The sequence below is a fragment of the Squalius cephalus genome, assembly GCF_949319135.1.
Source record: "Squalius cephalus genome assembly, chromosome: 7".
NCBI lineage: Eukaryota > Metazoa > Chordata > Actinopteri > Cypriniformes > Leuciscidae > Squalius > Squalius cephalus.
This window is the reverse complement of record NC_137128.1, coordinates 11,464,921-11,473,663: the sequence shown is the minus strand read 5'-3', so window position 1 is coordinate 11,473,663 and position 8,743 is coordinate 11,464,921. Positions and strand designations below refer to the sequence as shown.

General features: G+C 33.2%; 1 long non-coding RNA gene across 1 annotated transcript in view; it reads left to right on the top strand.

Annotated features, from left to right (window-relative positions):
- The first annotated feature begins 522 nt into the window (after window positions 1–522).
- Window positions 523–8,743, top strand: part of LOC307161485 — a 16,788-nt gene continuing 8,567 nt past the window's right edge. The window contains exon 1 of the long non-coding RNA XR_013821740.1: window positions 523–620. This is a non-coding gene — a long non-coding RNA (uncharacterized lncRNA). The remainder of the gene's footprint in view (window positions 621–8,743) is intronic.

Here is an 8,743-nt window from a genome sequence, read left to right as displayed (position 1 = left end):
AAAGTGTCAAGAGCCCAACTAAAGCAAACACTGACCACCAAAATGGTAACTTGAAAAGAAAAATTCCATAAAAAATTACCGTCTAAACTTCTGTTGAATCTCAAGAACTTTTGTCGATGTATGACAGAAATAAAGTCAAACTGGTAATAATAAGTGCAACAATGTGTAATGACTCGAAGTCAGTAGTTCTTGTGTTTCTCTTTTTTCTGTTCTTGTTTCTCTTTCCTTCAGTGAGTCTGCTTGTTATCATCAGGTGTCACCACTAATAGCCAATCATCACTTAATTAATCACTTAATTATTGCATTAACTTCAGAACTGCTTCAGTGTTAACTTAATTATCTCATTAACTTCAACACTGCTTCAGTGTTAATTTTTAACACCCTGTAGTGTGGACACATATAAACACTGAGGAGTGTTAATTTAACACTGGGGATTTTGCTGTGTATAAAGTGTTACCTGAACACAGTAATCTAAAGGATTAAACTGAATCTGTTCTCTGTTCCAGTTCAGTCCAGCAGAAGAGCTCAAACCCAGAGTCCAGCTGTGTGTCTATGAAGAGTAACTGCTCTATAGATCGCCCAATAAACTTTAAGAGTGGAGACAAACGGCCTAATCTCAGGTATATCACTTTTATAAAAGTTATTCTTCTAGTATTTGATTTTTATGAAATTGTTATTAATATACAGCAGTTTAATGATCTAGATTGGAACCAAATAATTATAAGCCAATCAGAATCATTGTGACATTGTGAAGAAGTTAATCGCCGAGGTACAGAAAAATCCACCACTGTTTGACAAGTCAAGCCCCTTTTCGAAGATATGTTAAAAAATGGATATATGAAAAGCAATCGGTCGTACCCTTGGAATAAATGGTGAGAAGTATTAAAGATAAGATCATTATGCAGGCTAGCAGCAAATAGTGTAACAAAATTACCTCAGGTATCTAGTTTCGACAACACTGTATTGCTTCCTTTGAAGTTTCAGTGAAAAAGGCATTGTGTGTGTATATATATATAGAGGTGTTGACTAGGCGTTGTTTATATTCCACTATTGACTTCGTCAGCTAAATTCACTGTTAGATTAGTGTGCACTAGACTAGCTAGATTCACTGTTCACTGTTTAGAGGCGCTCGGAACATAGCATGCTGAGGACATCTGCTGGTAAAAGACATGTAAATGCAGCAAACTGATATTGATTCATTCCAAAGTATGAATAAAATTTGTCTTCAAAAGACGACGGACTCCTCTCGTCTTTTAAGGATATAGTGTACCCACACTCTAAAAAGAGATGTGTTAAAAAACAACACACAAGATGTGTTGATGGCATTTTGACACATGTTGTGTAGATTTTTAACACACAATGTGTGTTAAAATGTAACTCTGGAAACACTCTAAAAAGAGATGTGTTAAAAAACAACACACAGCATGTGTTGATGGTATTTTGACACGTTGTGTATATTTTTAACACACAATGTGTGTTAAAATGTAACTCTGGATAGAATAGCACTGGGTGGAGGGCAGTTTGTTTTTATGAAAAAAATTATAGGTATATTTTATATGGTATTCCATAAAATGCTCTAAAATAAATAAAGCAATATATTCAAATAAATAAATTAAATCTTAATTAATGAAAACTTAAAGATTAACGGGTGTTTTTTTGCAGCCAATCACATCATGCCTCTTTTTCAATGTCTTTTTCAAATGCTGCTTTCACTTGTTATTAATAACCAGATTAACTTTATTTCTGTCAGACTCTACAGAAGCTCTTATTGAGAATTAACAGGTCTTGGTGTTGATGATTCATTGAATGTTTCATTTAAAGTCACCAGAATCGTGATTAGTGTCAGCTTCATTTGAGCTCTTGACCCTTGACTCTTTAACATTAGTTTTCTCTGTTTGCTGTAAATGTGTATTTAATCTGCACATTTGAAACAGCAGAAATAATCATGAGAAAAATATGCTTAGATGATAATTTTATCATTATGAACATGTAAGATTGTTCAGCAAGAGCTCAGAAAGAGTTTAATATTTGAAAGATGAGTGTAATACATAAAAGATTAGCATAATGCAATTAGCTTAAAATGTATTAATAAATACACAGTTCGCACAGAATCTTATAGTCTAAGGTATCAAACAGACCTCAAGAATCAGCGTATGAATCTCAACAATGGTGACAAACAAAAAGCTTCATGCTGCAATGCATGCTGGGTGCCACCATAGTGCAAATCTCATCCATGACTCCCAGCATGCATTCTGGCATGAAGCTTTTTGTTTGTCACCATTGTTGAGATTCATACGCTGATTCTTGATGTCTGTGTTTGACTAATTTCTGCTGCAGATTAAAATTTTCAGAAAACATTTATTTTATTATTCTGCACTGCTGGATAGCATGATGTAGTGTCACAAGATTGTTATTACTATCAGCACATAAATAAAATTGAATTGAATTGAATTTATTTATTTATTTCGAGCAATATATAATGACATCTAACAAAGGCAATAAAGAAGCATTTTGATTCATCTATACAACAAGTTAAATTCATCATACTTTAACAACATAATTCCATCTATTGCTCGAAACGGAGTGGGTAGAAGTCAAACTTATTTAAACCCACCCCGGTTACAATTAACAGGAAAAACAAAAACAAGGCAATTGCTTCCTTAATTATTAACATTATCATGACACTCAGTTAAATGTATATATAAAGACGTCTGAGAAAAAACATGAAAAAGAAAATGACAAAAAAAAACAAAAAACAACAAAAAAAACAGACAAAAACAAACACAAACATATCTTAAATACACACCATATATTTCCGCAGGTAACAGTTATAATAATACCAACAATGGTAATCAAATACCTACAAGGTAAAATAAGACAGACTATGAATACATAGATACATCAATACTATTATAGTAATACCAACAATGGTAATCAGAATACCTACAAGGTAAAATAAGACAGATTATGAATACATGAATACAACACCACATAATTAAACCATGCCCTCCTTGTAATGTGACAAGACCTTCTTTTTATAGAGTACTTTAAATTGATGAATGCTTTGACTTTGTTTGAGTTCCAGCCCCAGACTATTCCATAGTTTAACCCCACATACAGACACACAGAAACTCCTCCTAGTAGTTCTGATCGTTGGTATTAAAAAGTTCCCATAACTCCTCAAACTGTACAACTGCTCTCTCTGTGTGAATACTTTTTGTATGTTTGCAGGTAATAGATTATGAAATGCTTTAAATAAAAATTGTGCTGTATTAAATTCTACTAGGTCCTGTATTTTTAATAATTTCGATTTAAGAAATAATGGATTTGTGTGTTCAAGATATTCAGCCTTGTGTATGGTACGTAAAGCCCTTTTTTGTAAAATAAATAGTGATTGTATTAAGTTATTATAATTATTTCCCCATACTTCAACACAGTAAGTTAAGTACGGTAGAATCAGGGAACAATACAAAATACGGAGTGAATTCTCATCAAGTACCTGTTTGGCTTTATTTATTATCGCAAGGCTTTTGGAGACTTTGGTTTTTATGTGTCTGATGTGAGTTTTCCAAGTTAGTTTATTGTCTATTGTAATTCCTAAAAATTTTATTTCAGAGACATTTTCAATTTGTATCCCATCTATCTCAATCATCTTATCTGTTTTTTTCTTATAATTACCAAATAATATAGCTTTAGTTTTATCTAAATTTAAGGATAATTTATTACTATCCATCCATTTTTTTATATTCTTTAGTTCCGTATTTACAACATTAATAACCTTATCATAGTTGTCATCACAATAGAAAATATTGGTATCATCTGCAAACAAAACACACTTAAGTAATTTAGAAACATGAAATATATCATTGATGTACAGGTTGAATAGTTTAGGGCCCAATACTGACCCTTGAGGGACACCACAAGAAGTTACACGACAATCAGATGAGGACTCACCCATCTGCACATATTGCATTCTGTCACTCAAATAGCTTTTTACCCAGTTTCCAGCCACCCCTCGTATCCCATACCTTTCTAGTTTCTTAAGTAATATTACATGATTGATAGTGTCGAAGGCTTTTTTCAAATCAATAAATATTCCAATAGTAAATTTTTTATTGTCCAATGCATTTGATAATTCTTCTGTAGCATCAATTATAGCCATAGATGCAGATCTTTTGCTTCTAAATCCATATTGACTTTCATTTATCAGTTTATATTTTTCAACAAATTTTTCTAATCGAGTATTGAATATTTTTTCTAGAATTTTTGAAAACTGAGGAAGCAATGAGATTGGTCTATAATTGGTAAAATTATGTTTATTTCCATTTTTGAATAGTGGAATAACTTTAGCAATTTTCATTTTCTTGGGAACACAACCATTTAGAAGTGACTGATTACAGATGTGCGTTAGAGGTGATTTGATGTTATTTATAACTTTTTTTAGTATTGCCATATTGATGGAATAACAGTCCATAGATTAGTTATTTTTGGACTTTTGGACAATATCCATTACTTCTTGCTCACTGACTGCTGAAAGGAAGATGGTGTTTGAATTATTCTCAATTTTATCAATATTGTGCTCTATTTGTTCATCAGGGATTCTTGATGCCAAGTCACGGCCGATGTTTACAAAAAAATTATTAAAACTATTAACTACGCTATTCTTAGTACGATATTCACCATGTGCATCAACAAAATATTCTGGGTAAGTCATTTTTTTGAAGCCTTTTTTGAGAATGTTATTTAATACATCCCAAGTTCCTTTTATATTAGATTTATTATCAATCAATAATTTCTTATAATAAAATTTCTTGGCTATTCTTATTACATCAGTTAACTTATTTTTATACAACTTATATCTATTCTCCGCTTCTGTTGTTTTCAGTTTAATGAATAATTTATAGAGATTATTTTTCTTTTTGCATGCATTTTGTAAACCTTTAGTCATCCAGGGACATTTTAAATATTTATTGTGTTTACTGTAAACTGAAATGGGGCAATACTTATCATATGAATATGTGAATATTTCTAAAAAATTATTATAGGCTCTGTCTGTGTCGGTCTCTCCATGAACAGAACTCCAGTCTTGTACTCTCAGGTCATCATTAAATGCATTAATTGCTTCTTGAGTTAGTAATCTTTTGCAGCTTACATTACAAATTTCTTTTGTTTTTGAAACATTACAGTCATATACAACAAAAACAGGTAAATGGTCCGTAATATCACAAATAAGCAAACCATTAAATATGTTATTTGTCAAGTTATTTGTAAAGATATTATCGATTAAGGTTGCACTGTGTGATGTAATTCTACTGGGTTTTGTTATTGTTGGGAATAAGGACATGGAGTACATTCTTTCAATGAATTCATCAGTCAGTTTATGTTTGTTTGGATTTAAGAGGTCAATGTTAAAGTCCCCACAAATAAATAAGGACTTATTATTAACTGTTGAAAACAGATTCTCCATCTCTTCATTGAAAGTATCAATACTTGACCCAGGTGATCTATAAACACAACTTATAATAATGTTTTTTTTCTTTCCATTATTGATTTCTATTGTTATACATTCCATTAAATTATCAACTACAAATGACATATTACTTAGAAGTGAATATTTTATAGTTTTGTGCACATATAGCGCGACCCCACCTCCAGTTTTATTCTGTCTATTCACGTAATGCAGATCATAATCATCCATTTCAAAGTCAATTCCTTTCTCTTGATTGAACCAGGTTTCAGAAATCGCTATCACACTGAAGGGATAAACAAAATTTTGTAGATATTCACTTATTGCATTAAAATTTGTATACAAACTTCTGCTGTTAAAATGAATAATAGTCAATTTATCCTCAGTAATGCTATTATTGCTGTATTGTTCATTTGTATAGTAGTTACAGTTGTTGTTAATAATAGAAAGGAAATTGTTGTCAGGATCAATATCAGTCTCTACATCATGCATATTATACTCAGTATATTCAGTTGCACCCAGATCCAATTGACGTAGTTGTTCAATTCTCTGCAAAAAGTCTGTCTCTATATAATTGTCATTTTGACCACCCGTGTGTGGCTCAGTACTCATTGTGATAGTGTAAGTCAGATGTTACCTTAATTAGATGGCTGATGTGCATTATGATCACTGATACTTGACCAACTCCTCCATGTTTCTTACTATGAGAATTTTGGCCTCCTCTGGAGACCCATTTAACTTGATGAAGATTTTACCGTTTGTTACCCATGTGTGTTGAATTTTTTTCTTGTTTCTTGAGGTGTCTTGCTTTTCTGGCTATGTCTGCATTCTTTTTTGTTAAGTGTTCATTTATATATACATTTGTCCCTTTGAGTTTGCGGCCTTGTTTTAACAGGGCCATCTTGTTTTTCCTGTTGACAAATCTCAAAATGACTGCTGGTCTATCGTTGTTGATCCTTCTCGGTAGAGGGTGGCATGCTTCAATGCAATCCAGGTCCAGCTCTACTCCTTTGCTCTGGAGAAAGGTTGCCACTTGTTGCTCCACTGAGCGCACTTCCCTCTCCCTCTGCTCATCTCCGCTGTCCGCGGCTACCGCGCGCGCGTACGAGCGTGGTTTGATAGGAATACCAGTGATGAGCAAGTCGTTCAGCCGGGAGTACTGCTCCAGATCGTCCACCCTCCGTTCAAGCTCCACGATCCGTTTGTCCTTTTCAATGTTTTGAAGGCGCAGCTGTTTAACCTCCTCTAATACTTCCAGAAGACGGCTCTGCTGCGTCTTCACTGTAATCATCTCCTCAGTTAGGAAGTCGAGAGACTTTTTAATGTCATCGACTTCCTCTGTCTGCGTGTTCTTTTTTGGGCCCATTCCGAATAAATGCGCACCATCCATTTACTCATAAACCTGATCAGATCTGCACTTGCTGATTACAACATCATCAAGAAACATCTGATCATATTTTCACTCGCCATAACAAATGCATTTTATTAAAATACAGTTAAAGCAGCCAGAGAAATATTAAAAGAAGAGTAAAGGGTCAAGAGGTCAAATAAAGGAGCCATTAATCACGATTCTGGTGACTTAAATAAAACATTCAGTGAAACATCAACATCTAAACCTCTGTTAATTCTCAATAAGAGCTTGTCTATGTAGATTCATGATGTCTAAAACATCCAGGTAATAAAATGTTCAAACAAACTCTTTTTTAAACGTCACTGGACTACATAAAAACAAGTTAACAATATGTTTCAGTGTTCATCCAAACACTCAGTTGTAAAAACACAGGAAGTAACTGGCAAATACACACCGACTACAGTCACATGACACATATCTGACACAAGTTGTGTAACTATAACACATAAGTGTGTAAAAGGTTTCAACACACTTCTGTGTAAGAGGAATAACACACTAGTTGTGTTAAAGGTAATACAAAATGAGTAGTCCTTATAAACACAGAGATGTGTTAAGAATCGACACAGGTTGTGTGTTAAATTTGACATAACATGTGTTGTCCCTGAGCACACACACTACATGTGTTAAAATCTACACAATAGTGTTAAAATCTACACAACATGTGTTGTCCCTGAGCACACACACTACATGTGTTAAAACTGACACAACATGTGTCATTTTTAACACATCTCTTTCTACAGGTTGTGTTGTTTTCAACTCATCATTTTGAGCGCTGACACTCACCATCACTGTGAATGGTATGCAGTGTTTGCTATGTTCTCAAACAAACAGGCCAGTGTAAATGCAAGCTATTTATATACAATATTTTGTCAGTTGCTACATTTTAATTAAATTCAAAGTGCAAACGCTGTTAACTGTTATCTCTTCATGAACTTTTGTCAAAAGCAGCATTATTAATTAGGGGTTGAAGTGTGAATAACTGAATAATGTCCAGTACAGTGAGTCTGTCCAGTCATTGAGCTTGAAACATTGTGTTGTACTTTGTGTGCACATGCATTCTGTACTCGACTATTGATTAAACGGTTAATATTTTTGCATCTGGCCCTTTCGCTTTATTTTTTAAAATGACACAATTTGTGTGTTAAAATGACTTACACATTTATTGTGTTAAATTTGACACAACATGTGTTGTCCCTGAGCACACTCACTACATGTGTTAAAACTGACACAACATGTCACAAGAAGTCATCTCTTTTTAGAGTGCAAAAGCACCTGTTTTTATTTTTCAGTTTGTGTAACGTAAAGCAGAAGCAGGTCATCCATTTTCGCTACTTTGAAACTGCAGCGCGGGCACGCGAGTGCTTAGTGAAAAGACCGTTATCGTTCGTTGGTGTGGACGCAAATACACTCAAAAAAAAAATTGTGTCTAAACATAAGATTTATGTATTTGAATTGCATATAAAATTTCCATGCATTTGGATTACATAGTTTTAACATAAACCAATCAATAATCTGAATGTGATTCATATTTTTAAGTCATATATAAATGAAACAGATACGATTTATGTAATTGTATTAATAAACTGAATGTGATTCATATTTGTCAGTCATACGTAAATGAAACGGGTAAGATTTATGTAATAGTACACAGAAAAACGCCCATGTTAAATTAACACTGCTCAGTGTTCATATGTGTGCACACTACAGAGTTAAAGCGGTGTTGAAGTTAATGAGATAATTAACTGATGATTGAGCATTAACCCGTTTAATCCCAAATTTTTCCCAGACACAAAAATATCCAAATCATGTGTCATTAGTATCCCTTTGAAACAATCAATCATAAATTTTAGAAATTTTCATGGAAA